Below are 21,866 nucleotides of genomic sequence, written 5' to 3' on the forward strand. Positions count from 1 at the left end.
ATTGAGCGGTGGGCTGCTTGCACATACTTTCGCGAGGCCGCTACAGTGTTTCTACAGTTTAGTTTCTGAGCAGCCCTACAGCGCATCAGGTTAAACAGAATATTGAGCGGTGGGCTGCTTGCACATACTTTCGCGAGGTGCAGATGTGGGGCCGAATTCGCAAAGCTTTTCGTTCTTAAGTGCGCTTTGCCACTGGTTAGCCGCCCTCGCTAATTATGTCCGGCATTGAGCTTAGGAGAAATTTCTCTCTATGAGCAATTCTAGGGTAAGAACATTTCTGTGAATAAGGGCCCTGAGCTCCTGCTTGCATTCACCGGCTTTCCGGCAGTTTACGCTCCATTAAGTCTTGCGCCCGTCAAATTTATGGAGTCAATAGGGCATGACTACTCGTGTCACGAAGGCAATCCGGACGAAAGCGACGCCCGAAGGTGTCGCCACAAGACGCGAATGACAGCGTACACTATATGCCTCGTAAGAGTGGCGTCAAGTGAAAGGCAAAACTGAACTCTTCGCATAGCGAATACAGTCCTTCAAGATTGTAGGAGCGAATGACTGGGCGCAGACAAGGCTTTCGCAGTACGTGGGGATACTGACCTTATCACTGTGCACTTCTGAAGCATAACTATACAAAAGTGTGCACCTTACATAAAGGCAGAGTTTTTAGCACGAGATAATGAATGTTTGGTAAATGGAGAACACCTATCCAGTGTTCCACATTGTGCAAGTGACGCTAGTTTAAGGGTTCTCCTCATGAACCTAATGGCAGCGGTGCTATTATAAATGCGAGTAGTACAGCTATCCACGCTAGCCGAACAACCTCAAGTGTCGTAAAAAGAGCATTAGACAATTGATTCCACATTGAAGAGGCACATAGAAAGATTGTCTTAAGAAGGTGCTTGTACAGTAAGGACTAAATAGAATATACTGTTAATGTAGAATGTGCCGCTAGGGTGTAAATACTCATGTTATTACAACGGCGACATAGCCATAGGAGGAAATAGCTTGAAAAACTCTGTTGTCACCTTTCATAGATATCACTGTTAGACTTAGGCACGTGGAATACCTTCAGGGGCGGACACTACAACCACATGTTGTAACATCCAGTTAGTTAACCAACGAGGCTGCGCTTACGTAACGTAACAACTGTGAACTTTAAGGCAGACGTTGCACTTAAAAATGCAGAAATGAAGTCGTACTCATTCAATTTAAATTGTAAGATTAGCTTCGCTTTTAAGATAAAGGTCAACTATGTGGGCTTCAGAGCACTGGGAGAGGGGAATGCTTTTTTGCTACTAATAACTAGAACGAGAATGAATATCGCAGCGAATTTCGAATATGGATATTTCGAATCCGGGACTGGTATCACAGTACTCCAATTCCTGAGGAATGAAGATGACTTATTTTCTGTCCGGCTTGAAGTATGTAATGTACGACAAAGTGCTTAAATATTCTGTCAGATTTTGTTGCCTTTCTATCTGAACAGTAGTACATTTTGTAGTGTGAGTAATGTCACTCTCAAGTAATATTTCAGTAGGGAGAACATTTACCAGAGTTTTTATTAAGAAAATTTGCAAGTAACAAACAAAATGAAAACGCTTATTTCATGGGTTTCCTAAAAAAAAAACATTCGACATATTTGTGAATAGACCTCTCTACACCAAATCCCAGAGCGCACATGCCTTTTTCGATTCTGCTCCAAGAAGAGCTCTAACTTGGAGTTCGGGTTGTTTGTGCGTATTTTCAAAGCACTTAATCCTAACAAATAGAGAAAGAGCAAGAGAAAGAAAGAGGAAGGAATTAGCACCACACCTGCGAATATTTATCACCAGAGCATTCGTCATCATGCGGTGTCTTTGATCTCAAGGTCTCGATTCAGCCCATTGTGAGTAGTCATTCGGTACCTACAGATTAGCGAACGGCTTCTCACGATGGCACTTCGCTGCAGACACTGCAGGCTAAGTGCACCAGGAAAAAGGGCAGAGAATGCTGGAAAGAGGAGCACAAGCACACGATACTGCTGCCCACAACTTGCACGTCAGCAGCACACCGAGGAATTGCGTTAGTCTGGGAAGCAAAAAAAGAACGAAAGACGCACACTTCGTAAATACCACAGGTAAGACCGTCTCGCATCTCCACTCCAGCAGTAGGAGGAACGGCGCAAGCAGCAGGTCTGCAAATTGGTTGCGCCAAGGCGACGAACACGGGGCCAAATACGCGATGGCGCAAGCCAATCGATATTGGCAGGGTGGTCTTGCGACGCCCAGGAGCTGCCGTCACCGGATCTTCTATCCTAGAGTAGTGCCAGCACCCTCTCGCCGTCCACGTTACCCTGCTCCTATGTTTGACTTGGCCTGGACTCGATCAGGTCGCCTGTCGTTACACCCCCCGGCGTGACATCGTAAATAGGCTGAGGTGGTCAACGCGGAGTCTTTTCTTTACGCGATGCATTGTTTGGCTTTTTAAATATGGGACTCTCTGCTCTTGCGCTCGTACTGGTGGCGAGCCATTGGGGAGGTTATTGTGACTACGACATTTTTCGTGAGAGCACCGAAGCTGAGCGTCCTTGGGCACGGTCAGTGCTTGGGGGTGAGACAGCATGGGACATGGAAACTTGGAGAGTTGCAGGTCCTGTTGATAACGCATGATAGCACAGATGTTCGCATGGAGCGACATATTTACGGCGTCTGTAGCAGGTGCCCTCCACTTACAGCCCTTAGCGAAGAGCGGACTTGAATACTTTACACGTAAAATTGACATACCGCAACAGAACATTTCACTACGAAAAACTTACACTTACGTGAAACCACGTGTAATCACCAGATATGAAGTAAACTGTTTATTACTTTAAAATGTAAATATTTGACGAACTCAGCGATGACCTTGACAACGTAAGAGCAAAACATAAAATTAATAACGGTCTATCAGGACTGAAGATAGTGATGTGGCCGCGGATCTTTAAATTGTACGCTTGTTCATGAGGTACCATGCAATCCGAAATGTTTGGGCCAGCCATACAGCGTACGGATTGTTTTTTAGGCGGCCGACAAAGTTTCTCGTCTGTGCGCGTGTATTGTTGGCGAGCAAAAGTTGACCACCTGTTGGAAGAAGCACACCAGGGACTTTGTTCCATGCGCTGTGGATATTCTACATTATGTTTATTATGTCGCAATAAGCTTATCCGGTAGACAGGTAGATGGATTATAACTAAGGCAGGAGAGCGTGATTTATGCCGCAACAAATAACAGGCTTGCTCGCTTGCCTGCTCATTGCGAGCAGCGTTCGTGCAAACCATTGCTCGGCTCCATTATGACGCTCGGAAATGGTAATAATGCTGTCGCACGCGAGCACCTAGAGGCATGCTTTATTCGCCGAAATGGTGAAACGTATTTCAGCGATGGCTCTATTTTGCTCAGAAAAACGGAATTCTAATGATAGATAGGCTTCTTAAAAGGGAGGGGGGGGGGGGGTAACGGGCTTCAGAGAGCCCCCTCTGGAGTTTTCTGTGGCGGTGGGTGGGAGGGGGGGGGGAGGGGAGCGCTGAGCTCCTCTTGCTAGAAAGTCAATCAGGCCAACTCAGTGAGGTCCAGCCGGATTCTCTCGACATTAGAATCAACAGCAGTCATGCGCAGCAGTGCTTATACTCAGATTCACAGAAATGAAAGAGAGAGGGTGAAAGAGGCTGCAGTTTCGCCGGAAAGGCGAAGCAATATTAGTAATAGCCAAGTATACGACAATTGCACGATGGAAGATTACACCACCCAGAGGAATCAAGTTTGTGAAATTGAAATGCCTCCTACGATGATATTTTTTGCTCGATACCGTCGCTTCAGCGATCAATACTTCGAGGTCACACGACAGTTCTTCAAGTGCAAGAAATATATGTCTATACATGGAGTTCGGAAAGCTGATCTGGCCTCAGTCACCCCTCCCCCCTCCCCTCCCCGGAAAAATGAAAACTCATCGCCTAGGATTTGATGCTTGTCTTCACTGGTTCTTCACAGTCTATCTGGGCGAATGTTTCTTTTTGACGTGCGTGATTCAATAAATATCATCTCTAAGTGAGCACCTGTCCTCCCTCGTCGCTGTCAAATATATGGTCGTTCCCATTCTCTAAGTATGTACCGCCTCGCACAGAGACGCATTATTGTCCTCGTGCAAACACAATGAAAATGACACTTCCTGCGTGCGCTGTGAGTATTGGCCCAAGCTTCTAGCTCCAGTGCCCGTACCTCCTTCATAAACGGAGGAAACCATCTACTTCAGCAGTTCGAAATGGCAATATTCTCGAAGCATAGAAAATACCAGTTTTTTTATTTTATTTTTAGTAACTTTACTTAAGGAGCGGTTGGTGTCTATATGTACCGCCGGGAACTCCTCTGACCTTGTTGGTGTTCACGATGTTCATAAGAGCAAGAATAATATGAAAGCGTCATACACGTTTGCTTACAACAATATAAACTTCGACACAATATAAGTTTTGACACAACATTATTGTTCACTAATTAATAAATCTTCTTGGGCACTGAATTTGGCAATGGAACTGTCATTCTATTCGAAGTAAGAGAAGCAACCTTGTACAATTCTGCAGGCAATTTGACCCAGACATTATAGCCTTACAAGAAACCGAAGCAGAAGACTTCAAGGTCAGTGGTTACCTCACTCACGTCACTGACGGTCAAACGAGGACAGCAATCCTGACCAAGAAAGCCATCAACGCTCAACGACACGACATCCAACACCGCATCGAACACACCCTCGTCGAAATCGTACCCGAGAAAAAACAGCAGCAAAGCCTCTTTGTGTTAAACGTGTACAGCCCACCAAAGGACCACCTAAAGGATCTAGACAAGCTTATGAGAGAGGTGAAGAAGCTGAGCAAGGGTAACGGGCTGATAGTCGTTGGAGATTTTAATCCTCCCCATGTGGCCTGGGGTTATGCGGCCTCAAAGAAAAAAGGAGAAGACGTGCACAGCGTAGCCCAACAACACCTCCTCACGCTACTCAACGACCCGCAGACACCCACGCGCATCGACAATAGTGTATCTAGAAACACCAGCCCCGACCTCACATTCGTACACGGACTCGAACAGTATGAGTGGAGCTGCATGGACGAGAATCTTGGTAGCAACCATTTTATAGTGCAAACGATCATTCCGCACCACAAAGCAACGATGAAGATAGGAAAAGCCAAGATCACGGACTGGCAGGCCTTTCGCAAAGATGAGAGTGCCATTAATGCGACGATAGACGACATAACAATATGGATCAGAGGAGTCGTGGAAAGAGCCGAGAAGCATACGAGGACAATCCAGCTGTCGCAAATCACCCCCGTGGTCGACCCGCACTTACTCCACCTGTGGGAGGCGCGGAGGGGTCTCGCCAAACGCTGGCAGCGTAACAAGTGCAACCGGAAACTCAAAATTCGAATCTCTAAGCTGATCAAGGAAACGCAAGAGTACTCTGAACAACTTGAAAGAAAGAACTGGCGTGAAACATGCAACAAGCTTCAAGGTACCTTAAGCAGCAAGCGCAATTGGGCGGTGCTCAAGACTCTCCTATCAAAGAAGGAGAACAAGAACGCCGCAAAACAGAAAATGCAGCGACTCATACACAACCACCCGGGGAAAGAGGAAGACATTATCAGAGAAGTGAAGGAGAAGTTCCTCGGTACTGAGCAAAACATAACTGTAGATTCGCACTTCGACGAGTATCGAGGCAACCCAAATATAGAACTGGATCGGCCCTTCACAGAAGCAGAAATCGAGAGGGCCTTGAGCAAGCTCACCCGCAACACGGCGCCGGGGTACGACAGAATAAACAACAAGACACTCCGGAACCTTGATGGACCCTCTGTAGACGCGCTCTTAAAATACATCAACGAGTGCTGGCAACAAGGTAAAGTACCACCGGAATGGAAACATGCCGAGGTAACCATGATACCTAAACCCAACAAGCCCATTAGCGTGCAGAACCTTCAACCTATATCCCTAACCTCGTGTGCTGGAAAACTCTACGAGCACATGGTGCACAACCGCATGATCGACTATCTCGAAGACAACGAACACGTCCCAAGCACTATGTTCGGATTTCGAGCTCACCTGTCCGCGCAAGACGTGTTGCTGCAAATCAAGGAAAAAGTCATCGACAAGCTAGACACGCACAGCAAAAGAGCCATCCTCGCACTTGACGTGAAAGGGGCTTTCGACAACGTGTCACACGAAGCCATACTGCAGCACCTCAACGCATATAACTGCGGTGAAAAAGTATATAATTACATCAAAGCTTTTCTGAAAGAACGTACAGCCACAGTGGGGATAGGCAACTTACGCTCTGAGAAATTCGACATACCGCGAAAGGGAGCGCCACAAGGCTCCGTCATTTCGCCGATGCTATTCAATCTGGCGATGAGCTCACTACCCAAGCAACTGAAGCAAATAGAAGGGATTGGTCACGCAATATATGCTGACGACCTCACCATCTGGACTACCGGAGGGTCGACAGGTCAACAGCAAGACGCTCTGCAAGAAGCGGTTGACACTACGGAAAAGTACCTGGAAACATGTGGACTGACGTGCGCACCTGAAAAATCGGAGCTCTTGGTGCTAAGAAAGCGCACAAGAGGCCGACAACCGCAGCAGATACCAGACCCGGTAGTAAAGGTGGGAGGCATCATGATTCCGCAGGTTACGACGCTCCGCATCCTCGGACTCCTGATTCAAAAGGACGGGGCCGGGGGAGCAGAGTTGGAAAAAATTCAGAGAACAGTGCAACAAATAACCCACCTTATCAAAAGAGTGACGAGCAAAAGCCACGGACTCAAGGAAGAAGACTGCACGAGAATGATACAAGCGCTGCTCACGAGCATCGTCACGTACGGGACCCCATACGTTGACATGAAGAACAGTCAACGCGACAAAGTAAACGCCCTCATCAGAAAATCATACAAAATTGCCTTGGGTCTGTCCCCCTCCACGTCCACAGCGAAATACTCAAAATGGGAGTCCACAACACGTGGGAAGAGCTCGTGGATGCGCACAACGTCAACCAACTGGAGAGACTAAAGCTGACAAAGACGGGAAGAGCCCTGCTGCAAGATCTGGGCTACCAAGTCGAGGATGAAAGGCACCTACCTCAGCGTATCCCACACGAGATCAGAGACAAGCTACACATAAGTACCATTCCCAGAAACATGCATCCCGAGTACGACAAGGAAAGGAGACAGGCGAGAATACAGGCGCTCAAGCGCATACTCGAACGCACCAACAGCAAAGAAGAAACGTTAGATATACGGATGCAGCTGCGTACAGTACCAACGACCGATTCGCAATCAGCGTGGTCGACGAGAACGGCGAACAACTTACAGCCACATCCATACGTGCCAAGGACGCGAGCACAGCGGAAGAGGTGGGCATAGCCCTGGCCATCGCAACGTGCAAGAAGGCCATGGTTACCGTGGTGACGGACTCGCAAGAAGCATGCCGAAGGTATATGAACGGAAGGATTGGAAAGGCAGCGCTTCAGGTCTTGAACACCACCAAGATAGAAGCAGCACAAATCCTCTGGACACCGGGGCACGAGTCTCTCACGGGGAACCAGGCGGCGCACGCCGCGGCTCGAGATCATGCACGCCGAGCCATCTCCGACGCGCAGAGAACGCGTACCAACGACTGTGACGAGGATGAAGAACGCATATCCAAGAAGTACTCGGATATCTTGGCGCACTACAGGAAGCAGAGGCGTCGCTACCCGCCCGCGCATAAGACGATGAGTAGGGACCAAGCGGTAACCTGGAGAAGACTACAGGCTGGAACCTACCCACACGGAACACTGCTGCACGCCATGTACCCGGGCATCTACGGGCGAGACTGCAAGTTCTGCCCGCCGGACACGCCCAACACCTTGCGCCATATGGTGCTGGAGTGCAGGAATAACCGCGAAGTACCACCGTCATCATGACCACCAGGCGATAACATGCAGGAAGAAGCGGATTCAGAGGAAGAATCGGAAGACCAGTGGGAGGCTCTGCTGGTGACGCAGGACCCTGACATCCAGCTAGGGTTGGGGAACAGGGCTCGGGCGGCGGCAGCGAGCCATGGCTACCTGGACTGAGGAGGCCACCCACCTTTGGGCTCAAGAAGCCTGGTCTCAAAATAAAGTTTATTTCTCTCTCTCTCTTGGGCACTAGCAAATGATGGCTGTCTTAAGTGCCGCGTGAAAGTCGAATACTCAAGAATTCTGACACAAAAGTGCCAGAGCTTAAGAGCTGTTCTTTGTTTTCTCTGTTGACTCTTTCTCTGTTGACTCCATAGACACAGCTTCGCTGCGTCTATGGAGTCACGCGCAAGTTATTTATAGCGCTTGCGAGCCTCTTCTCACGGCTATCATCACGAAATGCAGTCATGGGTGTACAGTTGAACCCTTAGACGTTGTACCATGGCTATCTATTTCTTAACATACGAATTAGAATGGCGAATAGGACAATTTGGCTTGAGCGCAATACATGGAAGTACGAAACGAAAAATGTGCGTTTAAAACCGCAGTTGTGTGCTTGTTCTTTTAACTATAAGCGCTCGTTTGCGTTTCCACGCTTCTGTCCTTTCCGCTGCAATGACATCTTGAAGATGAAAACACCGTAACATCGCGCCCGATAGGCGCGTTTTGTCTGCTGTCTGCGCCATAAAATTCGATAAATTTTTATTTTGTTACGCGAGACGAAGAGAGGCACAGCGATCCATAAGTTTAGTCGAAATCACCTGAATGTCTTAATATATATCTCGCGGATCGACTTTTTCTGCACGGTCAGTCCGCGGAAATCTATTCTCTTAAACGTCAAATTCGGAAAACTCTCTTTAGTGAAAGAGCCAATGCTATTGCAGCCAGTGGCGTAGCAACAGGGGGGGCCGGGGGGCCGTGGGCCCCGGGTGCAAGGGGCCAGTGGGGGGAGGGGGGGTGTCATATACGTCTGAAGACACCCGGAACTTGTTGACATCCTCGCCTTCCTTGACTACAGCCTGGTGGGGGGGTGGGGGGGGGGTGACAGAAGACCTATGGGCCCCGGGTGCCAGATGACCTAGCTACGCCACTGATTGCAGCTCGGCGTTGCACTGTCTGAAGCTTTTCGGCCCGCTTTAAGCGGAAACGCCAAATCAGCATAACAAATAATCAAATGAGAACAGGACCCCAGCAGTTTCCATTCACGCGACTTATGAAAACCCCGCGAGGTCATTCACCGCGCTGGCTCGCGCGTGGGTTGTGCGTTTTCTTTTCCAGCGTAGCGTAGGCTGCTTTAAAACTTCGCTACGCCCAGCAATTTTGCTCGTGCATTGATGGAGAATGGAGTACAGCTCCCACGCATCACGGGAGAGTTTTATTTTTTATGAAGGGGTTTAATCAATATAGCGCCATCTTTCTGAAGGCTGTCGTTGAACGCGAAAGTATCGTGGGTATGTCGGACGTTCTGACAGTGGGCATTTTTCAAGCAATTGTGCGTATGCGGTCGCTCCGCGGTCAACACTTGAAAGCGTTTGCTTGAATTTCGCCTTCAATAATTTGACTGTGCTGCGAGTAATGTGTCCATTTTTTATTCGTTTCGACGAGGTTACCACGAGACCACATCGAATGTTTGATGCGCGTTTTCTGTGAGACACCTCACAGAAAACGCGTATAAAACACTCGATGCATTCATTAGCAGCGGTACGCGTGCGTGTATGTAAAAAAAAAAAGACTTACGCACGTCTTATGGAAACATTTTGATCAGAGACAACTGTCATTTTCCCGGTTCAAATAGATGCACAATTGTATAGTGCTCTCATTTGCTAACGGGCTAAGCAATGCGAATAATGTGTTTTACATTTATTTGATAAGACTTTATGCCGAAGAAAGTGTCAACTAGAATTGTGCTTCTGGCGTATCAATATTTTTGTACGATCTGTCGCAAGTGGTAATTGTCATAAAGTTCAAACATAGCTAGTTTAAACCTTGCTAAGTAGGCATGAATATCGTGAATTACTTTGCAACTTGACTGGAGTTGTTAGCTATACGCGTGAGTTTAGCAAGTTGCGCAAGTTCTGCTCAAAAATTAGTATTATACGAGGTGTGCAGCACATGAAGCTCGTTCTGGACATTTAAAAAACTTATTCCACAAATTTTCAGACACAACAATATTCACTATTAGACACAATCCACTGGTTCCACCACTTCTTCCATGGCTCGCAGTAGCCCTGTATGTGTGTAGCCAGTAGCTTTGCATTATTGTCACGTAACCCAAGATTACCAGCGTGCACCTGGTGAACGACAAAACTCGCAGGGGACCTGTCGATTCAAGATCTCCAGGTAGAAATCTGCATCGACTACTTCAACTTCAGGTACAGGTTCAGGTCAGAGATTTCCATGCAGGCAGAAAATGCGATCAACGTTGTTTTTTTTTTCCTCCGAGCTGTTTTTGATCTTAGAGCACCATTATTTTTCGGCTCCTAACTTTGCAACTTCCGCTGGATGTCGTATTCGTATATTCATCTGTGACGAAAATTTGCAAGAATTCATCGCTGTCATCAGTACCTTTGTACTCAATGCAGCATTTTTTTTTCGACGCAACTTTCGCTGAACAGTCAGCAGTTCCAGCACCATCTTTGTGCAAGCTAGACTTGTATACTTTACAGAAAATAAAGGTATCCATTACAATTACACGTACTTCTTGAAGAACGTAATTCATTACAGTTACCAATTACTGCCCCAAAAGCAATTGAGCAATTACTAAATGTAATCGGTTGTTTTAACGGTAGTTTACTCCCTACTTTTAGTAGGACTTCCTCATGTTGAATTGATTTTCACAATTTTCTTCCATAGTCTTACCTCGTTTTCTTGTGAGGACATCCGCAACGACACTGAAAACTCAGCCGATATGAACGCTGGAGAGAAGGACTGAGGTGCCAAGTACCGACTTTCCTATAAGATTATGCGCGGCCACTCATTGTCAATGTGCCCGGATTTGAGTCTCTTATGAAGCTCTGTGCTTCATCATTGCTGCAGTGAGGCGAAGGCGGTCCCAATAAGACCAGTGATAAAGGGAAAAATCATCCATAGGTGCTTCCATGGCATCAACGTCTGAAGTGGGTTGCGCGGAAAACCGATCCCGCCGCAATGACCTTATCGTCTACGGAATTACTGACCCCACTACAAACGAAACTTTTACTAAGTCTGAAGAATTAATCATTCAGATCTACCGTGATCATTTACAAACCGACATCAACCCCACAGATATAGAACGGACACGTCGCTTAGGGAAACACACCAAAGCTGGAAATCGTCCAATAGTAGGCATATTCTCACATTGGAAAACGAAACACGCCCTTCTGTCAAAAATCCGAATGCTGAAAGGAACAAATTATTGTGTAGGTGAAGATTTCTCTCGCCTGACTCAGAAAGCACGGAATGCCCTTTTGCATTTCGCCAAATATAAATCACTTGCATACTCCCTACATTATAAAACCTTGTAGATTGGTCCTAATCGATAAATTTTTGACGAATCATCTAACTCTGCAAATGAAATTGTGTAGCAATCATCCCGTCCTCTACAAAAAAAAAAGAATCAACCAGAACTTGCACCTAACATGATCGTCCGTTCTCCGCAGTCTTTACTAACGCAATCAGTTATCCTCAGAAGCGGGAGTTTGTGTCTAACATCGTATCATCAACAGGCAGCAACTTGTTCATTCTAACAGAAACTTGGCTACACAATGACGTCACTGATACTGAAGTTTGGACTGAGGTACCTGACTTCCAAGTTTATCGAACTGACCGCGTAGGCAAAAGGGGTGGCGGTGTTCTTGTAGCAGTTCACCGGCAACTTTTGTGTTCATTCATTAATATCACATCAAAACACGACATACTGTGGTTATTACACCATGCATCACCACTTACAGTGCTGCTGGGGGTTTCCTACAGGCCTCCTCATGCCACTCCTGAATTCTCTGGGGAGCTCAATAACAACTTAATACAATTTATGAAAACCTACCCTAATGATTCCATCCCACTTTTAGGGGACTTTAATTTGCCAGACATGGACTGGAGCAACTTATCATATACTTCAATAGTAGGTCCCCAGAGGCAAGGCTTTTTATTGACATTTCTTTGAACTTTAATATGACAAAATTAGTTTCAGATCCAACGCGCGTCACACCAGAATCCGCAACCATTCTGGACCTAATCCTGACTAATAATCCTAGTACCCTCTCATCAATTACACACCTTCGAGGAATTAGTGACCATAATGTCATTCATGATATTTTAGCTTTTCCTGTAACACCAAATAAGACACATAAAAAAACTACAACGCTTTACGAAAAGGGTGACTAAAACACAATTAACCGCGACCTTGAGACCTTCTTCCCCACGTTTGAAGCCGCTTATCGCAATCAGCCAATATTTGATAACTGGTCGATGTTCAGAGATTAGTTAACAAATTTGGCTAACGAATATATTCTTAAGGTTTACATTCGCCCCAGTAATAAAAAACTATGGTTTAGTACCACCTTAAAAAACTAGAACATAAAAAAACGTATTTATCGAGCAGCTAAAAATAACAGGAACTCGCGTCGATGGGAAATCTACTACAAAGCTTAAAACGAATATATAACTGCTATCCGCAGCACAAAGCATTCTTTGTTTGGTTCCAAACTCCCACATTTGCTGCGCACTAGCGAAAGGCAATTTTGGCAAGTAATAAACCCTCATCCTGTTTGCACTATTATGCTCACCAATGACTCAAACGAGACGATGACCGATACTGAATGCGCTGACACTTTTAATTGCGCATTTGCAACAGTATTCACGAATGAAATCGAAACAAATATTTCTTTAGCTTTGTACAATATTGAAGGTCACATGCCATGCATCACATTTTGTGCTGACGAAATTTCATCCACACTCGAGAAGACTAAGCTATCATCTTATTTGACATAGATGAAATTAACTCTAAACTTCTAAGAAACACGAGACACACGGCTGCACCATACTTGTCCTTACTGTTCTCACAGTTACTCTCTTTAGGAAACATGCCGGATGATTGGAAAGTTGGAAAGGTCCTTCCAGTCTATAAAATAGGTAACAGGAATTCTCCGGTAAATTATCGACCAATCTCACTAACAAGCGTACCGTGCAAAATCATGGAACCTGTCATCTACTCTCAAGTCATTGCCTTCTTGGACAGTAATCCCTTTTTTCACCATTCACAACATGGCTTTTGCATAGGTTTCCCTTGCGAAACTCAGCTCTTTTTGTTTATGACTTGCATACTAACCTTGACATCAATGTACAAACTGAAGCAATCTTTTTGGATTTTGCAAATGTATTTGGTAAAGTATCCCACCGACATTTGCTATAATAAAACATTCAACTGTTGAACTTGGACTCTAATGTTCTAATCTGAATAAAGGAATTCTTGTCTAATCGCACACAAATAGTTTTAGTCAACAATAACCTCTCAAGTTCCCTCCGAGTAACCCCTGGCGTGCCCCAGGGATCTGCGCTTGGTCCCTTGTTATTTTTAATATGTATTAATGATTTACCTGAGTATGTCTCCAGTAATATCCGCATGTTTGCAGACGACTGCGTCATCTACCGCTCTATCAATAACTCATCGGACCATACTGCACTCTAAAATGATCTTAACAGTGTTTTAGAATGGTGCAGCCATTCGCTGATGACCCTTAACGCCACGAAATGTAAATTCGTGTCCTCCTCCCGCCGTCGCAACCCTTCCCTCTTCTCATATTCAATTAATAACACACCATTGGAATCAGTACAATCCTATAAATATCTAGGTGTAACCCTATCTCACCATTTGTCTTGGCACGCGCTTGTCACTAGCATTATCTCCGCAGCTAACAAAACCTTATGTTTTCTAAAATTGTACCTCCGGCATGGCCCACCAGATGTAAAATTACTAGTACATAAGTCACTTGTCAGGCCTAAACTGGAATACGCGTCAGTCATCTGGAACCCGCATCAAGCATATCTCACCGACGCATTACAATCAGTTCAAAATCGTGCTGTTAGATTCATTCACACCTCATACTCATACTACGTCAGCGTTTCATCTCTGAAATCAGAATCCGGCTTGTCAATGCTTTCATGTCGACGTCAAATTTCCAGTCTTTCCCTGTACCACAAGTTCTTCTTTCCTTCCTTAATGAAGAGCCTTACATGGCTGCAGTAGCACGCATATCTCATCGCAGCAGCCATCCACTTGAAGTAGCGCGCCCACGTGCTCAGACAACCACCTTCACAGCCTCCTTTTCTTCCGTACCGCTACAGACTGGAAAGGCCTTCCGCCTAACATCGCTCCTACCACTTGTCCATCTTCGTTTACAGAACTTGTAACCGACCATTTTGTTAAATGATTATTTCTCACGATGTTCTCGCTATTTTATAAAAACCCAACCCTATTGTAATGCCCCTACGGGGGGCATTTAAGGTAATAAACTGAACTGAACTGAGCTATGGAGCCATAGAAGCGCCGTTTGATTTAATTGGTCGGCCTACATCTGGTGCACAGCCATCCGGGCGCCTCCCGCTCCTTAGCTATTTACACTTAAACGACTAACTGTAACAGACGCTGCCAGACGCTCTCGTTTATAGAAAAGGAGCCAAATCCGTATGTAACTTAAAGGGACACTAAAGGGAAACAATAAATCAGTTTAGAATAATAGAGCATTGTTTGAGAAACCTGCAGGCAGTCATTTCAAGAAAATAGTTTGAATATTAGATGAGAAAATGAAGATCCAAGTATCAGTATTTGAATTTCGCGCCGAAACGCCAGCGCCGGTACGTCAGCGTGACGTCAGGGATTCCAAAGTTTGTTTTCGCATTTGGGCCGCGTTGGCTTAATATAGGTTCCCGAAACTTGGCATGTTTAGTATTTGGTTCCTTTAGAACACAATGTAGTCAATCTGTATCGCTGTATATATAATTAGTAGGCCCTAGAAGATGCCATCAAAATCCAAGACGTCACAGCCCCCAGGTGCGGGAACTCAAGTAGGCGTCGCCACCCGCATTTCGTTCTTGCGCTGTTTCTGGCTTACCAAACGTCTTATCGTTGTAAGAGTGGTGTTTTTGGTGTTGTAGGACGGTGATTTACTGATGCAGAAGAAATCACTTTTCACTTTAGTGTCCCTTTAAAGAAAAGCTGCATAAAACCAGTTACTAATAAAAGTTCTCGTGGTTCACAATCGCGTAGCGCCTCTACCGTTCGTGTCCCTTTGTGGTTGCTATAAACTCTGTGCTTAAACAGTACTCACTATGCATTACCAACTAGGCTAACCCAACGCTTCCCGCTAGAACAAGTGTATGTGAGTCACGTATATAGAGGGTTTTTCGCGAACACTTCCAAAAATCTGTAAAGGTTGCCTGTGGCAGTATTCACAATTCTAGTTCATGAGCTGGTCTATTCAAAGAGGCGGATATTACGTGTACAAAAATTTGAAATACATAATCGACTAGCTAACATAAAATCACAAATTATTTTTTTAGTTAATTACCTTAAGTCCCATATTGCAAGTTACAAATTCTAGCCGTGAAGTTCGCAAGGCGGGTCCACGGGGGACGAATTCTCAGGACGACACCAATTTTGAGATAATAATTCCCGAAAGTTTCTGAGAAGTGCATTAGAATTCCAGTTTATATGTTTACAAAACGTCGTTTTATGCCTTGAAGCACACAAGTAACTGGAATGCCAACGTATTTCTCTACAAAATTTGGGAATTAAAATCTCGAAACTGGTGTCCTTCTCAGAATTCGTTCCAAATTAATCCGCCTTACGAACTCCAAGGCTAGAATCTCTAAATTGCGATATGGGTCATAAGCTAATTAGTCGAAACCGTAATTACGGTATTTTGCCAATTTGTCGAATTTGTATTTTAACTTATTTGTGCAAGTAGTGTCCATCGCTTCGAGTATACCACCTGATACACTAGAACTGAGTTATATGCCGCAGGCAACCTCTAAAAAGTTTTGCAAGTGTTCGCTGAAACACCCTGTATATCAAACAAATAGAAACATAAGCGTTTAACGGCTATAAACATGTCTTTACCGGAGAAGTCATAGACTGCACGTAGCGCATAAGAATGGAATAACTGCTATTAGCAGCTATGAAGGCCGCGTAAAAGCATTTCCTAGAAAAAGAGGTGGAAGAATTTATTACAAGAGAAAATCTCAGGAGTCGAACTCTTAAGACAGCTGTGTAAATCTCCAAGCTCGCCATGCTCAAGCGATCGAAGCGCATTATACGATGATTGTGAAAAGGCGGTAGTCCATGTACATATTTTGATCCATTTGGGCACTATTGTTCCTTCCATGTTTAGGGGCTCACAGCTGCATTACCAGTTATAGCTTGTTGCGTCAGAAATGTAATGGGTCACATGTATTTGCTTAATGAAAAATAAAGTAATTTACTTACGGTGCGCGTTACCAAGTAAACAAAGTAATCGTTAAATAACAGACCAAAAGAACATGATTTAGTAAAAGTGAAAAGGTAAAGAAGTATGGTATGTGTGTACAAGTCCGGTGCTAAGGCGGCTTCTCCAAGCCTAGAGCTTCCGCAGTTATTCTAAGACTCATTCGGCGGTTACTGAACACAGAAGACCGCACACAATAGATGCCTTTATGCACGCGGCGTCAGAGCGCCCAGATCTTGCGTCGTTCTTTAAACCTTCATGGCCTCTGCGAAAGGCCTGGACCCAATTGAACACACGTCTTTCATTTAAGGCATCCTATGCCAATTTCCTAAGATATTTGATATTGTTTTTCTTTTCTGTCTCTTCGGCGATCTCCATTTCGACAACGACTAAAGATCGCGCGGGTAAAATTTGAACGCGTGAATGTCTGCTATGCGATAAAGCAGTCCAGCTCGCACTATAGAAATCAACCAGGTCTTCTCGCATGGCTATAGCGAGAGAGTGGTATCTCAACATCGTATGCCCTCCCCACCCTCCCCCTTTTTTTATTTTTTGCTTACTCAGTGCACGAGCTTTTCGGGCAGTCTTCGTATTTCAAGACTGTGTATAGGAAAGCCTGTAGGCTATAGTTACCTAACAAACAGCTTAAAAAATTTTCATCACACTTTTTAATGCGAAGATACACAGTTACAAATATTTTCATTCACTTTCTTATTGTTTAATTTTCAGCAATATGTTAAAAAAAAATGGTGTCTACATAACAAAAATATTCTTCGTAAAACTCCGTGGATTTTCACCTTTCTTAACGCAGTAAATCTCATAAAACGCGATGCAGTGTATTCCTACCGGATTTAGCTTCCCTCCCCATGTCTTTAGACATGACCTCAAGGGCTAGAGCTACTTCTTGAGTTGCACCACGTAACGAAAACACAGCTTTTACGCCGCAGCACTTCGCCATATACCAACGAATGTTTTTCGCACATTCTACAGTGGTAATAAACAGTGGCGCCGAAGAACATTCTGCACGAAAATACGGGTCTCAGAGAGCAGAGTGGAACATTATTGAATTAGTGGCTTGCTTCTCGATAGGGAGCGTTGGTTTCGCTGGACAACGCCAGCTATTTCCTTTCTCTGTCCCGTCGCTGTGTTATTTCGTTTCGAATACGTCTGGTCAAGCGAGCATGTCTAAGGTGTCACATACTCGGCAACGTGAAACCTTAGACCTGCTCACTTGAGCAGGCAGTGAGCCACTTGTAAAAACAACGGATGTGAAGTGGCACGCACGTACTCGCCAACTTCGGGGCCACGAGTGAATCTAGTGCTCTCTCTCTTTCTTTATCTCGCTCTCTCTCACACACAAGCGCACACAAAAACGGACGCACATACATACGTATACAAACGCACGCGTATGGACACGAGGACACAAAAGACGAGAGGTGTCATTATGTCTCGTGGACGCCAGCTTCTAGATTTCGTTCCGCGTCGGCAATCACAAACCACGAGAAGGAAGACAAGAAAAACATCTTCTAAAAGGTAGTTAAAACCGCAAAAATGCCTCTAATTGTGTGGGAGTTGCTCCAAAAAACTGGGCGCCCCCGCGAAGGGTTTGTGTTCAGGCTTTAGCTTTAGAGAAAAGTGGCAGCTAGATGGATATCCCGAGTTTTGTAAATGCAGATGGGAGGCCTTCGAATGGACTGTTTCTTGCTTGCGAGATGCAAAAATTCAACGAAAATTTGGGTTTTACGTGCCGAAATGGAAACGCTGTTATCTCTATATACAGCACCGTATGTATCGCACCTTATGTTCACCGCTTATAACGGCACCCACATTTTATTTAGGTACATTCTGCTCAACGTCGTTCGAAGCGCCCATATTGCAAGGACGTTACCGCTTTTGTCGAATGTGCTAAGCACGACAGCGCGAGATCAAATCTCGACCATGGCGGCAGCATTCCTATGGGCACAGGAAGCTAAAACGCCAGTGTACAACGCACTGGGTGCACATTAAGAACGTCCGGTAGTCTAAATTAATCCGGATTCCTCCGCTAAGGCGTGCCTCAATCATATCATGGTTTTTTAAAAAGTAAAACCCCCAGATTTCTTTTTGTTACAGCGAAGTTGTCTATGGCTAGCATCTGGCGGATCGCTTCCGCGCGTAGACCAACAAGTTATCATACGTCGGCAGATCACGAAGATAGAGCAATGCCGGGCCGAACCGCGGTTGAGGTTAAGCAGGCGTTAAGCAATGCCCATACGTGGGCCGATCCCGAAGATAGTGAAATGCCGGGCCGAACCACGGCGGAGGTGAAGCAGGCGTTAAGCACTGGCTATACGTGGGCCGATCCCGAAGATAGTGCAATGCCGGGCCCAACCGCGGTGGAGGTTAAGCAGGCGTTAAGCACTGCCCGTACGTGGGCCGATCCCGAAGATACTGCAATACCGGGCCGAACCACGGCGGCGGTGAAGCAGGCGTTAAGCACTGCCTATACGTGGGCCGATCCCGAAGATAGTGCAATGCCGGGCCCAACCGCGGTGGAGGTTAAGAAGGCGTTAAGCACTGCCCGTACGTGGGCCGATCCCGAAGATACTGCATACCGGGCCGAACCACGGCGGCGGTGAAGCAGGCGTTAAGCACTGCCTATACGTGGGCCGATCCCGAAGATAGTGCAATGCAGGGCCCAACCGCGGTGGAGGTTAAGCAGGCGTTAAGCACTGCCCGTACGTGGGCCGATCCCGAAGATACTGCAATACCGGGCCGAACTACGGCGGCGGTGAAGCAGGCGTTAAGCACTGCCTATACTTGGGCCGATCCCGAAGATAGTGCAATGCCGGGCCCAACCGCGGTGGAGGTTAAGCAGGCATTAAGCACTGCCCATACCTGGGCCGATTCCGAAGATAGTGCAATGCCAAGCCGAACCACGGCGGAGATGAAGCAGGCGTTAAGCACTGCCTATACGTGGGCCGATCCCGAAGATGGTGCAATGCCGGGCCGACCCGCGGCGGAGGTGCAGTTCGCCTTTAAGGGGCCCGCATACACAGCTTCGCTGGTCATCCTTCTTCACAGAGTGGAAAGGCACTGAGATTTTCTTTTTCTTTTTCGCTTTTGACGAATACTGAAGTGGGAGCACCAAGTGGCCGAAATAAAACGTAGCTTGTTTTGCGATCGGTAGCTCCAAGCAAAAAAAAAAAAGAAACCTACAAAACAACCCGCGAATTACTGCATCACAATTGTCACAATTTTAGGCAGCGAACATGACGTGTGGCATGTGGAAGTGATTGTCGGTAGATGTTTTCGTGTAAGTAAAAAAAAACAGAAAATTACATATCAAGATGAGTGCCGACGCCAGCCATTCGAACACTCGCATTTCAGGGAGGTTTATGTGGCTTCTGTTCACTTTATTGATTTGGTTGTCGACGATATTGCGGCAAATAGCCGCCGCTAGCTATTGTCTCTACCTTATGATTTTCATTTGCAGGCGTCAGTTATAAATCATGACCAAGCTACTCTTATAACCAAGATGGCAGCCTACTGCCTTGCCAAAAGATCTCCATACCGAAAAGTTTATTCTGGTCCTGACTATCAGTGTGCGTAACGCTTCATCAAGAAAATCGCGCAAGCAAAGCGTAATATGGTTTATTAACACTGGGTATAAGTGACGCAAAGCAATGTCTCTCGTTCATTATTGAAAATAATGCCTATACAACACTACGGGGAGGCCGTACACTCTTCCACTGCATGTGGAAAGCCTTCGAGAGCTGCTACGAGTTTTCCCAGCCTGTATTTTTACACGATGATAGCCTCTAATACTTGACTGAAGCTTCGTTGTTGTGCTCACCCTGGTTCAAGCAAGTTAGACCACTATGACAGGAGGGCGAGTAGCTTTCCTGTTCAGTAATGTTCATACCTTGCTGGTGAAGCAGCGCACTGAGCTTTCTTGTTCTTTCCTGATCCTCTTTATTCGGGTAGCTATACCTTTGACAGCTATGAAACATACTTTCCAATCCTGCTTTTATATTTTGCTACAGGCCATAAGCGTAATGCGTTGAAAACCCTTGCCAGTTTGCCTAGCGTTTACCAGTCGACATGAACGCTAACGCACTGAGTGCGCTTAAGAACCATATGCATATGCGGTCACATTCCTTCGCGTAGAAAGCGTTTACGGCTTCTCCGCCTGGGGCTGTTCCAACCACGAGCCACTCCGTCTGCTTAAAACTCTGTCTACATTAACCAGAAAAAAATTAAGGCACAACTCATCTCACGATGACTACCGACGGTAATGCGTACAGCAATCGAGCATTTTAGCCTCAGGTCATATTCTTGAAGTCACGTTTATTTAACAGGTATAGTGGTAATTCCGAGATTTTCGTTCCTTCGCCTATTTACCACGCACTCCGATACCATCCCATTTCGCCATGGCATTCATTTGCCAAAGTCACCGATCAGCATGGAGCCATGACGACTGTATGACGCTTAAGCAGTGACAATATAATGAAGAAAAAAATAATATTGATCTAATGACAAAGGCATATAGTGACGTAGCCATGACGACAATGAGCTGTCGATTCCTAAGTTATGACGGTGGAGTAACGTTGACGAGGTGACCACGACGACATGAGATTAATGAGATTGCGATGTATGCATCACGGCGATGGCCTCATGACGATGGCATGACGATAGCAGAAGGAAAAAGCGGAAATTACGACGATGGCACGACCAAGACGGCATGGAAACGACTACATAATGACAAATGATGCACGATAGCGCCTATGTCACGACGACCGCGTCACAACGGTGGCATTATCACGAATGATGAAGAAAGCAAGATGACGTTATAATGACGAACAAGAAACGACGTCGATGGATCGATGAAAGTGATGACATCATCGCGATACACTGACGACGACGCAGTGGCGATGGTTGCATGATAACAACATCAGAACCGTGAAATTACGACGAGTGTACAATGACGATGACGTAAAGATGATGTATCGCGAAGCCTGTATGTCGACGACAGCAATGACAAGAATCCAATGATGAAGCTTCAGTGAAAATGGTGGCAAGATCACGACGGCATTGCGACGGTGTTCTAATACGCCGTCAATGACCCAAGACGAGTGGCAATGTAGAGATGACAAGAGTGGCATAATCAGGATTGGATGACGTCGGTGTAATTACAGTGCGATGAAGAAGAGAGACTGACGTCGATTGAAGAACGAAGGCGTTACGACGATGACGACTGAATGTGGACAATGGGTTGACGTCACTGAAGTGGTGAAAATGGAAAACGAAAGCGTAAGGAGAACGGCATGGCGATGAATGCGTTACCACGATGGCGGGATGACGAAGGCATGACAAAAGTTACTTAACAAAGCCGAAATGACGGCAATGCAACGACCATGACTCCATCACGACCAT

General features: G+C 45.8%; 1 protein-coding gene across 6 annotated transcripts in view; it reads left to right on the top strand.

Annotated features, from left to right (window-relative positions):
- LOC135913786 (putative protein kinase C delta type homolog) overlaps positions 1 to 21,866 on the top strand; it is a 725,274-nt gene that overhangs the window by 200,474 nt on the left and 502,934 nt on the right. The window lies entirely within an intron of this gene.

The sequence above is a fragment of the Dermacentor albipictus genome, chromosome 6 (genome assembly GCF_038994185.2).
Source record: "Dermacentor albipictus isolate Rhodes 1998 colony chromosome 6, USDA_Dalb.pri_finalv2, whole genome shotgun sequence".
Taxonomy (NCBI): domain Eukaryota; kingdom Metazoa; phylum Arthropoda; class Arachnida; order Ixodida; family Ixodidae; genus Dermacentor; species Dermacentor albipictus.